The sequence below is a fragment of the Cornus florida genome, unplaced genomic scaffold (genome assembly GCF_030987335.1).
Source record: "Cornus florida cultivar Cherokee Brave unplaced genomic scaffold, ASM3098733v1 CherokeeBrave_3.0.0_Hap2_Chr01, whole genome shotgun sequence".
Lineage (NCBI taxonomy): Eukaryota > Viridiplantae > Streptophyta > Magnoliopsida > Cornales > Cornaceae > Cornus > Cornus florida.
This window is the reverse complement of record NW_026775571.1, coordinates 27,259,946-27,279,789: the sequence shown is the minus strand read 5'-3', so window position 1 is coordinate 27,279,789 and position 19,844 is coordinate 27,259,946. Positions and strand designations below refer to the sequence as shown.

The window sequence follows — 19,844 nt, the reverse complement described above, 5'->3', positions numbered from 1 at the left end:
GGGAACATTGTATGTGGAGGAAGTTTGTTGATTGTTGATTTGTTGCGAATGTGAAGTGCTTGTTCATTGCTTGTTGCTTATTGTGTTTTGTTGTGCATGCATGGTCATAGATCATTGAAACTTACTCTTGTCCCTCTAAATTTTCATCTTGAATCAGTTGTTCGAAACCCTAAGGGAAGAGGAAATTCTAGTCAATCCATTTCATCAATAGAATGACATAATGAGGACCATGTGGAGGACTTTGGTCACATAGACCAACAAGGCATCCTCCACCCAAATGTGCATTATGATAACATGCAAGTACCATTAGGCATGCCGAGGCCATTCATTCACCCACCACAACAACAAGGCTGATCCACTGGGAATGCCAAGGCCAATCTATGCTCCACCACCTCCCATCATTCAAGGCAATCAAGGTGCCCATGTTGTACATCCAATTGCTAATCCTCCCCTTGCTTTAAGAGATCACTATGTGCCTAATGAATACAATGTACCCACATGCATTCAATTGCTGCCATTTAGAGCACACCACTATGAGATCAAACCATAAACCATTCAAATGATTTCTAACTATCATGGACTTCCAAGTGAAGAACCTTACAAACATTTGGCTGAGTTTCTTGAAGTATGTTCCACCGTGAGATACACGGACATGTCGGAAGAGGTCTTAAGGCTTAAATTTTTTCCATTCACCCTTAAAGATAAGGCAAAATATTGGTTTAACAATCTTATGCCTTTTTCAATAACTTCATGGGCAGAAATGCAACAAGAGTTCTTGAAGAAGCACTATCCGGTTTCTAAGACTAATGCCATGAGAACCTCAATTCGAGAGTTTTCACACGGGGATGGGGAAACGTTCCATGAGGCATGGGAAAGATTCAATGAATTGTTGAGGAAGTGTCCACATCATGACATGCTCAAATGGAAATTAGTTCAATATTTCTTTGAGAGCTTATCGGACAATTACAAGGGCATGGTTGATGCTTCCATGGGTGGCTCTTACATTGATAGGCATGAGGATGACGTGTTGCGTCTTTATGAGAGCATGACTGAAAATTCCTTGCATCGAACTTTATCTTCCAAGAATGGTAGGAATTCAAGTGGAAGGAAGAGTGTTGGCTTACATCAAGTCGACCATTCCAATGAAATAGCCGCCGAGATGAAATCCTTATCTCAAAGGTTCGATCAATTCTTGATCAACCAAAACTCGGCAAATCAAGTATCTTCCGTCCCTAACCATTCCCATCATGCATCCAATGAGACATGTATGACTTGTTCAAGTGTTTTACATTCTACTTCCAATTGTCCCCATGGACATGTACAAAGTGAGCTTCATGAATAAGTCAATGCAACTTTTGTTAATCAAGGGAACAATCCTTATGGCAATCATTATAATCCTAGTTGGAGGAATCACCCGAATTTCTCTTGGAGAAACCAAGGGGAAGGCTCAAACCCTCCCTAAGGTCGTTTCCAAGGGAAGTATGTTACACCTCTGATGCAAAGCTAAAGTTCTCAAAGATATAGACCATTTCAATCATAAGGAAATCAATTTTCTAATTCTCATTTTCCTAATCAACCATCATATTCTTAAGGAAATGCTAGGAGTCCCATTTTTGAAGAGAAAGTTTTGACCACTCTAGACACTCTAGAGGCGAACACTTAATTGCTTCATTCTCATTCTCTATCCATTGCTAAGCTAGAAACCCAAGTAGGACAAATAGCTAGTACTTTAAATGCTAGAGAGAAAGGGAAAATGCCTTTGAATGCCCCACAAAAGCAACAATGTGTTGTGGAGACTCATTCCTCATCGGAAGGTCACACAATAGAGCATGTTAAGGCGGTGACTACCTTAAGAAGTGGGAAGATTGTGGACAACCAAGTAGGTATGTCCAATGAAGAGAGTGAACCGGTGCAACCACAAGTTGACACCCGTCCCGTTTCTCATCCTATTCCTCCTTCATTGTATATGCATTGATAAGTGCTTAAATGTTGCACATTTCAGCACCTAAGCTAGGGTATTTCAGTCTTTGCACCTATCTTAAGTTTATATTTTAGTCCTAATTTATGTTTATGTGTATTTCAGGGCAATAAAGTTAAAATGAGCTAAGAACAGTCCAATTAAACCTTTTTGGAGTTAAGCAAAGATTTTTAGAAAATGGCACAAAGCGGTCAATCTCGGGCCTTTGATGATGTTCCCAAAGATGGAGAAGCAAACCAAATAGCCCGGGGCAAAAATGGAGCTGAATAAGGCTTAAAGGAATTTTCCAACTCTAGGGGATCGATACCCCAGGGTGGGGGATCAATCCCCCAGGACTTGGCAACATTGCATATTTTTATTTGAATGTTTGGGCTTATTTTGTAACCTAGTGGGCTTTAATAGGTTTATTACTTAAGCCCAGTGAGGCCTATTGTTTTTAGGGTTAGTATTTATTAGTTTAGTGATTTATTATTTGGAGAATTAAGTTTTGATTATTTCTTTTTTTTAATCTGTATCGTGATATCGTTCTCTCGGGAAGAAAACGAAAGGAAGAAAAAAAGCGAGGGTTTCAAGAATATTTTTTACAGAGGCTTTGTCTACAGTTGAAGGAAGAAGAAGAAGGGCCAAAAGATGGAGATAGGACTTGTTGACACCATGATCATTTCCTCCATGAGCTAGTTCTTCACTTAGGGCTTGGATGAGCCCTAAGTTCATGTAACCCTAACCTTTGTATTTCTTTTCTTGGGGAATTATTATGTTGTAATTAAATTGTTTGGCCTTACGATTTCTTAATATATGCATGCTTGATTTTATAAATTAGGGTTTGTATTGATAAATTCTTCCATTGAAATCTCCAATTGATTGTATGTCTATGTATGATTAATTAGGGATTTTATTCTTCATTAGATGATTAGAATTTAATTCTTCCATTGATTCTATATGAAAATTGCATGTCTAGGTGTGATTGATTTAGAATTATACTCTACACTAGATACTTCTTTTAGTTGTGTTTAGTGATGGCCATAGCATGAGACTTAGTTGATACAACTGTCAATTAATTTGATGGATAAAGGCTTAATCATGATAGATTGTTTTACAAATTAGCTTATTTGTCATTAGTTAATTGTAGTAAAGTAGGCAATCTGTGCTTGATTATTTTAATCCATGCTTCTAATTACAATTAGTATTATCTTCTTGATTGATATGTGCTCTTATTGGATACATTTGTGAATGTGTATGGTGGGTTATGACGTAGTCTTGAATGGGTTCTACACTTTAGTTTAATTGTCATTAGGTAGACAATTCATTCTTAATGTTGATAATCTATGCTTACAATTGTGATTTGTGATGATAATGTGACCACATCTATAATTACACTAATAAATTCCCCATTAATTGAAAGCATATGGTTAATTGCATGGGCTTAGTGGTGAATCCTAACCCTAAGACTCTCTTCCTATCTCTTTAATTCTTAGTTTAATGTCATTTCTATTTTCATGCTTTTAATTGAATTTTAGTTTAATCACTCTACCAAAATATTTTTCTCTCACACTCTTTCTCTCTCTCTCTCCTCTCTTTTACAATCTAATTAGCATTAAAATCAAGTTTAGTCCCAACACGTGTTCAATCCCTTGGATTCGATCCTTTCTCACTTCATACTACATAGTATAAGTGTCTAGCGGTTTACAAATGTAAACTATGATGCCCGCTTGATACCATTTCCAAAACCAAAGTGTTGTGCATTATTTTGTGCACACGCTCGGGTCGCATCTTAATTTTGGCGCCGTTGCCGGGGATTGACGGTTTAGTTGGAATTAAATTAGGCATTAGGGCTAATTTAATTGTTTTCTTAAAATTACTATTTTCTTACTAATCCCCCTTGTTCAATTAGGTACTTGAAAAGAAAAGGAGCAAGCATTGGATTTTAGCACCTTCGTAACATTGTTGCTAGGGACTTTTGTAAGCTTCCTTGATTTTCTTTTATTATAATTGTTCAATTCTCTGTATGCTTGCGAGATAGCCCTTGTCGAGGCTATCACATTGTTTAAATTCTTGTCCAAGCATAAGCCCAAAAGGAGGCTACTACTTTCTTGATAGAAAGCATCGGCCCGTGTGGAGGCAATTTAATTTTGTGCATTGATATAACATGGGAGTATGGGAACATCGTATGTGGAGGTGGTGAATTGTTGTTGATTTTTGTTGTGGTTTGTTGTGGTCTAATTTTGAATCATCCATTCGGTGTTAGGAGGTAGTTCTAGGAGAATTCTTCCCATTCTTGATTATCCCACACTTAATGGAAAACCAATTTTAATATTTAGGGAATATGGATAATCTAGGTGAGTATTACCCTCTTAATGGGCATCCACCCTTGAGAATTCCCCATCCTAATGTGTTGCCACAACCCAATCAAGTGCAACAACCTCCAATAATGCCAATCCATCTTCAAGATCATGTAGTGAATCCCCCCAATCATCAATTATCTCTTCGGGATCACTACACTCCTAATGTATACAATGCATCAACATGCATCCGGTTGTCAAACTTTCGGGCAACCCATTATGAAATTAAGCCCGCAACCATCCAAATGTGCCCCATTTTCTATGGGGTAAATAATAAAGAACCATATAAACATTTGGATGAGTTTTTGGAAGTTTGTTCAACCGTGAAAATCACGGACCTTCCGAAAGAAGTCTTAAAAATGAAGCTTTTCCCTTTCACTCTTCAGGAAAAGGCTAAATATTGGTTCAATAACTTGAGGGCAAATTCAATCACATCTTGGGCTCAACTACAATATGAATTCCTAAAAAAATTTTACCCTACAAGTAGAACCGATGCTATGAGAGCTTCTATCCATGAATTCTCCCAAAATGAGGGAGAACCTTTGCATGAAGCATGGGAGCGTTTGAACGATTTGCTACGGAAGTGTCCACAGCACGACATTCCTAAGTGGCAATTAGTTCGTTGCTCTATGAAAGCTTATCCGATACCCAAAAAGGTATGGTTGATGCTTCATGTGGAGGAGCCTATTTGGACAAAAATGAAGATGATGTGTGGCATCTTTTTGATCGCATGAGCGAAAATTCAATGCATCGTTCTTCATCGTCCCGATTTGGCCAAAACTTGAATGAAGGAGGGAAGAAAACCTCCAATCTTTCTCAAGTGGAAAGTTCTATGGAAATAGCCGCCGAAGTCAAAAATCTTACTCAAAGGTTTGATAAATTTCTTTTGAGCCAAAACTCGGCAATTCAATCATCCAACTCTTTCCATTCTCAAAATGTGATGTGCATGACTTGCTCTAGTTATACTCACAATACTTTCAATTGTCCTCTTGGACAAGTTTTTCCGAGTGAGTATCAAGAACAAGTCAATGCTGTTTTCATTCATCCGGGAAGTAATCCAAATTCTAACTCCTACAATTCTGGATGGAGTGATCCTAACTTTTCTTGGAGAAATCAAGGAGGAGGTATCATTCCTCCTATTCATAAAAATTCCCAAGAAAAGTATGTGCCTCCCCACCTCCGAAATGCAAATTCTCAAGCATACCACTCTCCATCTTATCCTCTTCCAAATGTGAATCAATTCTCTAATTCTCATTCTTCAAATCATCAATCTTATTCTCATCCACCTCAAGAGCCTCCTAGGAATCCCACTTTTGAGGATAAGGTTTTAGAAGCTTTGGGTGATCTTCAAAAGGAAAATCAAGTGTTTCATTCACATTCTCAATCAATTGCAAAACTTGAAGCCCAAATTGGGCAAATGGCTAAATCAATAAAAAAGAAAGGGCCTATTCAACCTGAGATTAACCGAAAGGCATACTCCATTTCCACCTTGAGGAGTGGGAGAAAAATTGATAATAAAGTTGAGAGACCTAGTGAAATAAGTGTTCCAATGCAACCAAGTGTTAGCTCGTCTACAATTCCCAATTCCATTCCTACTTCACTAGAGTCAAATGGTCACATTAAGGAGCCAATTCCATCATCATCATCTTCCTCCCATGTAGAGAAGCCTTATGAGCCAAAAGCTCCATTTCCTCAAGCTTTAAACTCTACTCCATTTTTGAGGCAAGAAGGAAAAATCCATGACATGATGGAAGTTTTTGAACAAGTTAAAATCAACCTTCTTCTTCTTGATGTTATTCGCCAAATTCCACCATATGCCAAGTTCTTGAAGGACTTGTGTACTCAAAAGAAGAAGAACAAGGGACCAAGCCCAAAGAAAGTACTTCTCACGGAGCAAGTAAGCTCTATCATTAAGCTTAACACCCCACCTAAGTTCAAAGACCCTGGCGCTCCAACCATCTCTTATACCATAGGGAACCATGAGGTAAAAAGGGCACTTCTTGACTTAGGAGCTAGTGTTAACGTTATTCCTTACTCCGTGTATCTTCAATTAGGTTTGGGAAATCTTAAGCCAACTTCGGTAGTTATTCAACCCGCCGATAGGTCTACAAAACAACCAAGGGGAATTGTTGAGGATATCCTCATCAAAGTCGACAAAGTCTATTTCCCGGTTGATTTTGTTGTGCTTGACACTAAGCTGGTTCCCAATCCTACCACTTACATTCCCATCATTTTAGGAAGACCATTTCTTGCCACCGCTAATGCGACAATCAATTGTAGGTCCGGCATTATGGACATCTCTTTTGGCAATATGATGGTTAAGCTTAATGTGTTTAACACGAGCCAACATCCTATCAATGAAGGCGAGTGTTTCATGGTGAATATCTTGGATGAAATTGTTGAAGAAGTCATTCCTTCCATTCCTTCTGAAGATCCTCTTGAGGCATGCCTCTCTCACTTCAACATGGACGCATTTGACATTGAAAGCTCTATATATGAAGTGAATTCTCTAATGGATTCCGTAGCCATCTTAGACTTCCCGCCATGGAAAAACTCAAAAGAACCTCTCCCTTCAATCGCAAGTACTCTTTCTTATCAAGAAGAGGAAGAAGTGGTAAGTACGCCAATGGCCAATCCAATTTATGAGGACATTCCTTATAATATTGAGCATGAAGTCATTGAGGCGACCTTAGTGAAGGAGGAGAAAGTGATCAATGTGGAAGTTGACAAAAATGATGAAGAGATTGAGTTTCTTAATAATCTAACCGAGTCTTTGAAAGACATTACCTTGCCAAGTGCAAGGCCGCTCATTATGGACTTTATTTTCAAAACCGTGAATGAGAGGAAACAAATTGCATCTTTCACCATTTCTTTCCAAATCATTCTTTTGGGAGATGTATTCATTGTTGCGAGAGAAGATCCATTGGGGAAAATAGATAAACGGATCAATGAGGATGTCTCATATCCAGTTTTTAATTCTTTCGACTAGTAAGTCGCCCCAACGTCTTGCTAGAGACGTTAAACACTAGTTGTTCGTAGAATTTTTTTTTTTTTTTTAAAAAAAAAAATGCATTTTATTATTATTTTGTTTTCTTTTCCTTTTGTACATTTATGTATTTTTAAATTCCAAAAGAAAAAAAAAAAAAATTTTGTTGTGATGGGTAGGATAAGTTGGTATTTGATTTTATTTTAATTTTTAGTAGTATTATTTTAATTTTAATTTTTATATATATTTAATTTTAGTATATATATTTTTCTTTTTAGTTTTACTTAAAAAAAAAAAAATTTAAGTTGGTAAGTGATTTTATTTTAATTTTATTTATTATTATTTTTATTTTTATCTATTTTTCATTTCAGGGTATATATTTTTTTTAGTTATTATTTTTATTTTTATTTTTTATTTTTAGTGTATATATTAAAAAATAAATAAATTAAAGAAAAAAAAAAAGCAAAAGATGGGTCACCATCTTGGCAGAGAGCAACAAAAAAATGTCCAAGTAAATTGATCCCCCAATCACGTGGATCGATACCTTTTTACCTATGTCGCCACTTTCTCATTCCACAGTGAAGGGCCAATTTTGTGTCTAAAATTATCGATCCCTTTAACTGATGGATCGAGCCCGTTAGCTTGCCTTCCCATCTTTCTCTCGTCTGCATTCACTGCCAACCCTCAAATCTCTTAACCCAAGTTCTTCGACCATCCTCTCTATTCGATCCTCTCTGTTCTATCCTCTCTTGCGCCGTGTTGAAGAGGTCGTTCAACGGCGTCGCTGTTGGGTGGTGGGTTATTTCCCAGCGATTTTACTTCGCCGTTCTCTGTCGCATCTGGGCCAGCGATCGCCGCAGGGTTTTTCTCGGAGATCGCGGCTGTACAACTTTCCAATGTCAGCTGGGTCTTTTCGGCGGGTGTGTTAATCGCTGTATTTCTCCGACGAGGTTGGGTCGCCGAGATTACATCGCCGCGGCTGGTTTTTCTTTTCCGACGCGTTTGGCTTGGTTCTCTGGCGTCTGCGGCTGTTGGGTCGCCGAGATTACATCGTCGCGGCTGGTTCGTTCGCCGGCTTGTTCGCTTCACCGGCAGTTTAGGCGTTGGGTTGTGGATTTCGCCGACTGTGGGTTGCGTTTGAGGCTGTTGGGTAGAGATTTCGCCGGCTTGTTCGCTGCGCCGGCGACGCGGCTGTTCGTCTTCCGGCGTCGCCTCTGTTCGTCTTTCCGGCGTCCCATCTGTTCGTTTTCCAGTGATTCGCGGCTGGGTTCGTCAACGATTCGCGGCTGTTCGTTCTCCGGCATCGCGGCTGTGTCTCTCTGGCAATTTCGACTGGATTTCTCCGGCGCTTTCGACTGAGATCTTCGCCAGCGAGTTTGCAGGTTCCTTCCGGCCGTGCTTCATTCTCCGACGAGCACGTGTTGTCAATAAAAAAAAAAAAAGAAAAAGAAAAAGAAAAAGAAAAGATAAGAAAAGAAAAGAAAAAAAAAATTAAATAATAATAAAAAATGGAAAAAAATTAAATAAAATAATAATAATAATAAAAAATAAGAAAAAAAAACAAAAAATTAAAAATTAAAAAAATAAAAAATAAAAAAAAAAGTGTTAAATTGATGATTAAAAATAAATAAATAAAAACAAAAAAAAAATGGACTTGATTATTTAAAAAAAAAAAAATGTGCATTCATGATAAAAAAAAAAAAATTGAATTGTTGATTTAAAAAAAAAATTTTTAAAAAAAATTTAATTAAATTGTTGACTCAAACTAAATAAATAATAATAAAAAAAAAACCAATTCGGTAGATTTTGAAATAATGTTTTTATTTATTTAATTATTTCTTTTAAAATGTCCAAAAAAAAAAATTCAAAATTTTTCAAAGTCGCATTCCGTCTTACTAAAGACATTAAATTTAGTCCAAGTTATTTATTTATTATGTCTTGTATACTTATTCTTTTTCAAATAAAAAAAATAAAAAATATGTTACTAGTATACCCTTATGCTTGGTTATACATGTTCATCTTTTATCCAGGGTTTCATCTCATATCTCTTTGCATCCTGTTCTATATTATTTTTGATTGTATGCATTGCTTATCCTATATGATATTTGATGTGAGTTTGCTAGTATGGTTCTACGACTAGGTTTTTGCATCCAAGTTTGGGGGAGACATCTTTCCTACTGGATCATTGTTGGACTTCATAATCTTTGCCATCACGGTATACTCTTTCCATCATTTTTCATTGTTCTCTTTGCACATTGAGGACAATGTACAGTTTAAGTTTGGAGGTAAGGTTATCATGCTTCATTCTATTTTAAGTCGAGTTTTAAATGTATGATGCAATTTGAGATGTATTTGGCAATGATTTTGAACTTTTGAAGCATAGTACTTTTAAAAAACAAGTTGTTTAATACTTCTTGTATGCTCTAGGATGCCATTTAGGGGTAAATTTTTAATTTTTGATATCATGTTTGGTCTTGTGGTACACATCATCTTGTTGGTTGAAAATGCTTTGAGAGTTGATTCTAGAATTCTACACTTGCACTTGCCACACTAGCATTCAATTTGTGGGGTACATGCTTAGTTGATTATTGTCTTGGTTTATCCCAATTGAGCTAGTATGCTTTAGAAGCTTTCATTCTTGATAAAATGACCTTGCAAAGAAAAGAAATAAAAGCACTCACCAAAGGTGAGGAACAAAAAAAAAAAAAAAAAAAAAAAAAAAAACTGCATTCTTTCAACATGTCAACTGATTAAAAAGGAAGACAAGGAAAGAATGTAAGATGTATGATTAGTTTGAGTTCGTAGCCTAGTCATTCCGAGTCATTACGCCCTTAGGAGTGTCTTTACACTTAACGCCCTAAGACCATCTGGTTTGGGAGTCGTTGGCTCAACGCTTGTTACATGGGGTGATTAGAGAGCTTAAGGAACTTGGATATTGCACATGGTCATACATATACATACATACATATATATACATACATACATATATATATATATATATATATATATATATATATATATATAATTGATGAAATCAAATAAAAAAAAAATATTTGATTGAATAACAAGGTTCATTCAATGTCTTGATGTCTGGTACTATATCTGTATGCTAGTTTGAGGGTAAGGCTATGCCATTACTTTGATTTGCTAGGATAGCAACACATTTTGATGCCGGTTCACTAAAAAAGGATGATAAAATTGATTCAATTTGCATGATTAACTTGCTTGATGTGTGGAGGACCATTTTTGCTTACATGATGTTGAAATATTGAGAATAGCTTAGAAATGGCAGAAATTTGCATGCTTGAAGTAGTCTACTTTAAACACTTATTTGATATGTGTCGTTACTTCTCAAGTAAGAAAGAGCTGTTGATGTTTGTGGGTACCATTTCTGGAAACCCTCACGAGACTTCACTCGTCCACTAGGGGTAACCTAGGGGTTTAAAAGGCTTGTTGCATATGCTAAATGCAACCGTGATCCATACGAAAGTGGTGTTATCTTTATTTGCTTCATTAGTTCATAGTTGTATATATGTTTGTTTCATTTCCATGTTGTAGTTCATTGCTAGGGACTAGCAATATCTAAGTTTGGGGGTGTGATAAGTGCTTAAATGTTGCACATTTCAGCACCTAAGCTAGGGTATTTCAGTCTTTGCATCTATCTTAAGTTTATGTTTTAGTCCTAATTTATGTTTATGTGTATTTCAGGGCAATAAAGTTAAAATGAGCTAAGAACGGTCCAATTAAACCTTTTTGGAGTTAAGCAAAGATTTTCAGAAAATGGCACAAAGCGGTCAATCTCGGGCCTTTGATGATGTTCCTAAAGATGGAGAAGCAAACCAAATAGCCCGGGGCAAAAATGGAGCTGAATAAGGCTTAAAGGAATTTTCCAACTCTGGGGGATCGATCCCCCAGGGTGGGGGATCAATCCCCCAGGACTTGGCAACATTGCATATTTTTATTTTAATGTTTGGGCTTATTTTGTAACCTAGTGGGCTTTAATAGGTTTATTACTTAAGCCCAGTGAGGTCCATTGTTTTTAGGGTTAGTATTTATTAGTTTAGTGATTTATTATTTGGAGAATTAAGTTTTGATTATTTCTTTTTTTTAATCTGTATCGTGATATCGTTCTCTCGGGAAGAAAACGAAAGGAAGAAAAAAAGTGAGGGTTTCAAGAATATTTTTTACAGAGGCTTTGTCTACAGTTGAAGGAAGAAGAAGAAGGGCCAAAAGATGGAGATAGGACTTGTTGACACCATGATCATCTCCTCCATGAGCTAGTTCTTCACTTAGGGCTTGGATGAGCCCTAAGTTCATGTAACCCTAACCTTTGTATTTCTTTTCTTGGGGAATTATTATGTTGTAATTAAATAGTATGGCCTTACGATTTCTTAATATATACATGCTTGATTTGATAAATTAGGGTTTGTATTGATAAATTCTTCCATTGAAATCTCCAATTGATTGTATGTTTATGTATGATTAATTAGGGATTTTATTCTTCATTAGATGATTAGAATTTAATTCTTCTATTGATTCTATATGAAAATTGCATGTCTAGGTGTGATTGATTTAGAATTATACTCTACACTAGATACTTCTTTTAGTTGTGTTTAGTGATGGCCACAGCATGAGACTTAGTTGATACAATTGTCAATTAATTTGATGGATAAAGGCTTAATCATGATAGATTGTTTTACAAATTAGCTTATTTGTCATTAGTTAATTGTAGTAAAGTAGACAATTTGTGCTTGATTATTTTAATCCATGCTTCTAATTACAATTAGTATTATCTTCTTGATTGATGTATGCTCTTTTTGGATATATTTGTGAATGTGTATGGTAGGTTATGACGTAGTCTTGAATGGGTTCTACACTTTAGTTTAATTGTCATTAGGTAGACAATTCATTCTTGATGTTGATAATCTATGCTTACAATTGTGATTTGTGATGATAATGTGACCACATCTATAATTACACTAATAAATTCCCCATTAATTGAAAGCATATGGTTAATTGCATGGGCTTAGTGGTGAATCCTAACCCTAGGACTCTCTTCCTATCTCTTTAATTCTTAGTTTAATGTCATTTTTACTTTCATGCTTTTAATTGAATTTTAGTTTAATCACTCCACCAATATATTTTTCTCTCACACTCTTTCTCTCTCTCTCTCTCTTCTCTCTTTTACAATCTAATTAACATTAAAATCAAGTTTAGTCCCAACACGTGTTCAATCCCTTGGGTTCGATCCCTTCTCACTTCATACTACATAGTATAAGTGTCTAGCGGTTTACAAATGTAAACTATGATGCCCGCTTGACACCATTTCCAAAACCAAAGTGTTGTGCATTATTTTGTGCACACGCTCGGGTCGCATCATGCATGATCTTTCAAATGAGAATATCTTGAAAAATGATTTGAAAGTGATTTTAAAAAGATAAATTTGCAAAATGATTTCAAAACTTCTTGTGTTGAAGAGACGTCAAAGAAAATTTCTGAAAAGGTTTTTGAGCCAAGAGCTCCATTTCCGGATGCCTTAAAAGGATCAATTTCAATTGACAAGCAAAATGCCAAAACAAATGAAATTATGGATGTGTTTAGGCAAGTGAAAGTTAATCTTCCACTTTTGGATGCAATTAAGAAAATTCTGGCTTATGCCAAGTTTTTGAAAGACTTATGCACCCAAAAGAGGAAGAGCAAAAGCCAAGCACCTAGGAAAGTGGTTTTAATCGAGCAAGTAAGCTTAATTTTGCAGCATAACACTCTTCCGAAGTTTAAGGACCCCGGTTCACCTACCACTTCATGCATCATTGGAGATCATATCATTAATCGGGCTCTTCTTGACTTAGGAGCAAGTATTAATTTTCTTCCATACTCGGTATATGTCAAATTAGGCTTAGGAGACTTGAAACCGACGTCGGTAGTTTTGCAACTTGCTGACCGATCCATCAAAAAGCCTAGGTGTATCATCGAGGACGTATTGATTAAGATTGATAAATTCTTCTTCCTTGTTGATTTCGTTGTCATTGACACGGAATCAGTCCCGAATCCTAAGAGCCAAATTCCAGTTGTCCTTGGCCGTCCTTTCTTGGCAACCGCGAATGCTAACATTAATTGTAGGACGGGGATAATGAAGATCTCATTTGGCCACATGAAGGTGAAGTTGAACATCTTCAATCCGACCCCCAATTCATTTGGCAAGCATGAAAAAGTGAATGTTGTAGAGAAATATCATAACATTGAATGTGAAGGAATAGAGTCTTTGTGTGAAACCAAAATTCCAAAAAGTTCATCCTCAACCCTAAATTCCAAGAAAGTTGTTTCAAAAGCTTGTTTTAAAAGGGCATGGAAGCCCAAAGATCATTGTGACCAAGGACCAAAAATTTCTTTTGAGCTTAATCCAACAAGTTCTCTAGGGAGCCATTTGTTGGGTGGAGTTCAAAACACTTATCACCCCATCAAGGAGGGGATGCACTACAAGATGTTTGATCCGGGCTAAAAGAGCCCAACGTCTTGCTAGAGACGTTAAAGACTAGTACATTTCGTAAGGTGTCACAACCCTATTCCTCCCTCATTTCTATTTTAAATTTCATTTCTTGCGAAGTCTAGATATTTCGTTTAAGTTCATTTGCATTGCTAGGAACTGTGATTAGGATTGCATGTACTTTTCATGTAGAAAATGAGCATTTTGCATAAGTTTGATCGATCTCCAAGGAGGTTCGATCTATCGAACTCCATACCTGCATCCACCTGTATCCAATCACCTCTCTGTCCAATCGTTCTAAGAAAACCTGCATATTTTAGCTCTCTGTCCCATCGTTCAAACTTGTTCGTAAATCGATCTTTAGCTCTTCGATCGATCCAACTTCAACTTGGATCGATCGCAGTCTCAACACTTAGAAAATTTTTGAACCTACATCCAACCTGCATCAAAAGGCTCTCTGTCCCATCGATCGAACATGTCTGCAGATTTTTGCATGTTCGATCGATCAGAGTCATTCTTCGATCAATCTTGGAGAGATCAATCTCTGTTCTTTAATTTATTATTTTGTTTTTAGTTTAATTTCTTTTGTTTTGAATTTAAAATTTAAAATAATATATTATATATATTTTATTTTATTTTATTTTTATTTTTGTTCATTCCAAAAAAAAAAAAAAAATTCAAAGCTTCAAAACAATTTGTCTTTTAGTGAGGATAGATCGATCACAGTTCGATAGATCTGAGATTTCAGTTTGATCGATCAAACTGGTAACGAAATGTTTTTAAAAATCAAATCTAGGGTTGTTAGATCGATACCACAGATCGATCTAACACCCTTTCCTTCGTCCCTCGTCGCTGCAACTTACTTCTGCACTTCTGGCGAACACTCTAGCGACTCCATCTCACCTCGAATCTTTCCACTTCATCTTGGATCTCAAATCTCATCTTCATCTCATCTTATCTCAGTTTGAGGTAAGATCTAAACCCCCACTTTTGATTTCAAGCTCTAATTTCATGAATCCATGCTTTAAATGTTTGATCTAAGGTGTTTTGAAGATAAATCTTGCCATTAATGAAGCTTGAAGCTATGTATATATGTGTATATATATGTATATATAGGTTTTATATTTTTTTCATTTTAATTTTGATTTTGGGGGTCACGGGCCATGGAAAAATGACCATATTTGTTGATTTGTTGCGTAGAGGGGCGCACAAGCTTGTTTGTGAGGCCCCCGTGCCATCCACGTCACAGATCTATGACTTTTTGTTCTATCGATCGAACTTTTTCTCCGATCGATCTGTAACAGATCGATCTCACTTATTCATGATTGATCGAACTTGCATCGATCTCACATTTTTGTGATCGATCGAACTTCACAGACATACTTCACATATTTCACACACCATCTCTTGTGTTTCATACTATCTCATACATGCCCAATGCCTGTATTTTCCACATTGGATGCATTCCATACTTATACTGTCTAGCATGCTTCACATCATGTCAGTCATTCCTTATCACTTATATAGATTCATGTTCCTTATCTGTTTTGTCTATCTTATTTGACATACATGATTCTATCAATTGTGCTGATGAGCACTGAAAAGTGCGTATTTAAACCCCTTAAGCTTAGGCATTCTAGTACCTTTATCTATCTTGCTTTACCGTTTTAGATTGATTTCGTCTTATTTTCATTTTCAGGCACTTATCCCGAAAATAAGCTAACTCAGCCAAATAAGAGCTTAATTGAAGCAATTCTGAGATTAAACAAAGAAAGGAGCAAAGTGGAGAAAGAAAGAAGCAAAATGAAGCAAAGCAGCAAGTTCGATCGATCTAAGTCCAAGGTTTGATTGATCGAAGATTGATCGATCTCAGCACTTCAAGATAGATCCAAGCCTTGACCCAAAACACTTAAGTCCAAAAGTTCGATCGATTCAACATCATTCTTCGATCGATCGAACACCTTTGTCCTTATCCAAATGATTGATCCTATCCACGGCTGTACTCACCACCAGCCACTTTTGTCCTTTTCCCATAAATATCTCCTATAAATATCTCGGATTTGTCTTTTTCCAAAAAGCTCAGCCAGTTGGATCGATCCAGCCTAAGTTCAATCGATCTCACTTACTTTCGATCGATCTCACTTACTCTCGATCGATCTCACTTCCTCCAGTGCGAAAAAGTTAAAATTCCGTCTCATTGAAAGTTGTCCTTTATCCAATCATTAGGGAATATTGTGTGCACGACCCCAGCTTATTTTGGGTGTCATTTTGACCTACCTATATAAGGATAAGGATTGTTTTTTCAAGGGGAACCAACATTATTTTTTTCATATCATCTATTAGAGAGGAAGTTTAGAGGAAGAGGAGGCTAGAGATACAATTGGAGATCTCCATCAACAAGGAGCAAACCTCTTCCATGGAGTTAGCCCTTGAGGGATGGAACATCCTTACCATGAGTGGCTAGACATCCTCTTGGGGCTAGAGTTAGCCCCAAACACGCTTTCTATATCTTAATCTTGTGTATTAGTGAGGGATTAATGTTGTAATTAATGTTTTGACACTTTAATATATATAGATCTTGTTTAATTAATGATTTATGTGGTTTAATGCTTTCAATTGATCATTTCATTTTATTCATATGTCTATGTATGATAGAATTGATGTTCATGTTCTTGTCTCTAGATTTTGTGTTATTGATGCATGTCCATGTGTATTGATGCCATAGATTTAGAGATTGTCAAAACATTGTGCTTAAAAGAATACTTTTGTGATTCTCTTGATGGTTCATGCTTATCTCTTGATGGATTGTGCCTCTCCCCTAGTTTATTTTCATGCTAGTAGTGTAGATATAGTGTAGTTGTAGTATAGTGTTAAATGGGAGGACAATCTATGCTTGTTGTTTGATGATCCAATCTTTTGAATGCAATTAGCATATGTCTCTAATCTTGTGTTGTATTTGGATTGTGAGCGTAATGAAAGGATTAATGACTTGTTTTGATTTATTGTGCCTTTCATAGTTGTTTAGACAATATATGCTTCATTGCTTATATATATTGTGCCTTTCACATGATGTTTAGACAATACATGCTTAACTAGTTATCCTTACTTGTTGAATCAACCAAATACACACACACCAATATTGCAACACCCTAATTGCCTTCATTAATCACTTGTCAATAATATAGAAATGCATTGCTTGGTGGTGATCTCTAAACCCCAAGACTCTTCTCTCTCCTACTTACTCTTAATTACACTGTTTTGCTATTGCTTAGTTTAATTTAGTTGCTCTTTAATCAACCAACCAACCAATTGTTTGATCACTCAACCTACTAGCCCTAATTGCGATTCCACAATCAACTCCGACATTGCTCAATCCCCATAATCCCTTGGGACAATCCTTACTTACCCTTACTACGTTAGTAGTAGTGTTGGTAGTGGTTTTTATAAATTTAAACTTGACCTAAATGGCTTTTCTTGAACCGCACATTCACTACATCAATTTTGGCGTGTGAGAAACGGCCATAGCATCACACCGTCAAAATTTTGGCGCCGTTGCCGGGGATTTGTTGATTAGATTTGGCAACGTCGGATTTGTGGAATTGATTAGGATTAGTACTCTTTTGATCATGTTTTTATTTTATTTTTATTTTTCTTTTTGGTTATTTATTGTGTTGTTCTTATTTAACTAGGTGCATTGTTGGAGAGGAAGCAAGCAAAGGAGCCATTGAGCATTCAATTTAAGCAAGCAAAGAAAGGAAAAATGTTAAAAACTTATTAAAAAATATTTTTGCTAAGCTAAGCTTTAAAATTTGGAGTTGAAGTGCTAAAGGACCTTTGTGAGACTTTCTTTACTCAATCCCTTAGTTAAATCGTCGGCCCGCGTGGAGGTTTATTTTTTATTGTCTTGCATCATTGAGTTAAAGTATGGGAGTATGAATTTAATGTTTGTGGAAGAAGTCTAATTGCATTGTTGTGAAGGTATAGTGTTTGTCATTCTTTGTGTTTGTTGTGTCTTGTATTGTGCATGCATGGGCGTCGTTCATTGAGACCAACTCTTGCTCCTTTTGATTTGCATCTTGAATCTATCGTTAGAAATCCTAGGGGAAGAGAAAGTTCAAATAGAGCCAATCTTTCAATGGATGACCATAATGATGACCATGTTGAGGATATTGGTCACATAGACCAACAAGGTATCCTTCATCCCAATGTGCACAATGAGAACATACAAGTACCATTAGGCATGCCTAGGCCATTCATTCACCAACCACCACAACAACAAGGCCAAGTTCCATATGGAATGCCAAGGCCAATGTATGATCCACAACCTCCCATCATTAATCAAGGAATTCATAACCAAGGTGTTCATATTGCACCTCAAGTAGCTAATCCACCTCTTGCTTTGAGAGATCACTATGTGCTTAATGAATATAATGCACCCACATACATTCAATTGCCACCATTTAGAGCGCATCATTATGAAATTAAAGCACAAACTATTTAAATGCTTCCTAACTTTCATGGACTGCCTAGTGAAGAACCTTACAAGCATTTGGATGAGTTTCTTGAAGTATGTTCCACCGTAAAATATACAGACATGCCGGAAGAGGTCTTAAGACTCAAACTTTTTCCATTCACCTTAAAGGACAAAACAAAGTATTGGTTTAACAATCTTAGGCCTTTTTCAATTACTTCTTGGGCGAAAATGCAACAAGAGTTTTTAAAGAAGTACTATCCGGTTTCTAAGACCAATGCCATGAGAACCTCAATTCGAGAATTTTCACATGGGGATGGAGAAACATTTCATGAGGCATGAGAACGCTTCAATGAATTGCTTAGGAAGTGTCCACATCATGACATGCCCAAATGGCAATTAGTTCAATACTTCTTTGAGAGCTTAACGGACAACTATAAGGGTATGGTTGATGCTTCCATGGGTGGCTCTTACATTGATAGGCATGAGGATGACGTGTGGCGTCTTTATGAAATTATGAGTGAAAATTCTTTGTATAGAACACTATCATCCAAGAATGGTAGAAATTCACAAGGTAGGAAGAGTGTAGGCTTACATCAAGTCGAACATTCAAATGAAATAGCCGCCGAAATGAAGTCTTTGTCTCAAAGGTTTGATCAATTTTTGATTAACCAAAACTCGGCGAACCAAGTATCTTCCTGTCCTAACTATTCTCATCGTGCATCAAATGAAACATGTATGATTTGTTCTAGTGTTCTTCATTCTACTTCTCATTGTCCTCATGGACAAGTACACCTAATGAACAAGTCAATGCGGCTTTTGTAAACCAAGGGAACAATCCTTATGGTACTCATTATAATCCAAGTTGGAGGAATCATCCGAATTTCTCTTGGAAAAACCAAGGAGGAGGCTTGAACCCTTCCCAAGGCGGTTTCCAAGGGAAATACATTCCACCTCCACTTCAAAACCAAGGATCCCAAGGTTATAGACCCTATCAATCACAAGGGAATTAATTTGCTAATTCTTATTTTCCCAACCAATCTTATTCCCAAGGAAATACTAGAAATCCCGCCTTTGAAGAAAAAGTTTTAAATGCTTTAGGGACTCTTGAGGCTAACACTCAATTACTTCATTCTCACTCTCAATCCATTGCTAAGCTAGAAACCTAAGTAGGGCAAATAGCAAGCACTCTCAATGCAAGAGAGAAGGGAAAGATGCCTATAAATGCCTCACCTAAGCAACAATGTGTTGTGGAAACCCATTCCTCATCGGAAGGGCATACCATTGAACATGTTAATGCGGTGACTACCTTGTGGAGTGGTAGAGCTGTGGACAATTAAGTTAAAATATCCAATAAAGAGAGTGAACCGGTGCAACCTCAAGTTGCCACCCGTCCCGTTTCACATCCCATTCCTCCTTCATTGCATATACATGATCTTACAAATGAAAAAGTTTTGAAAAATGTGTTTGAAAAAGAAGTTTTGAAAAATGATGTTGAAAAGGTTTATTTGAAAAATGATTTGAAAACTTCTTGTATTGAAGAGAGTTCAAAAGAAAATTTTGAAAAGTGTTTGAACCAAAGGTTC

At 36.5% G+C, this 19,844-nt stretch overlaps 2 pseudogenes; both read right to left on the bottom strand.

Annotated features, from left to right (window-relative positions):
* Positions 1 to 816: 816 nt before the first annotated feature.
* LOC132282974 (small nucleolar RNA R71) lies at positions 817 to 915 on the bottom strand (annotated as a pseudogene).
* Positions 916 to 18,545: 17,630 nt separating this feature from the next.
* Positions 18,546 to 18,644, bottom strand: LOC132283665 (small nucleolar RNA R71; annotated as a pseudogene).
* Positions 18,645 to 19,844: the final 1,200 nt, after the last annotated feature.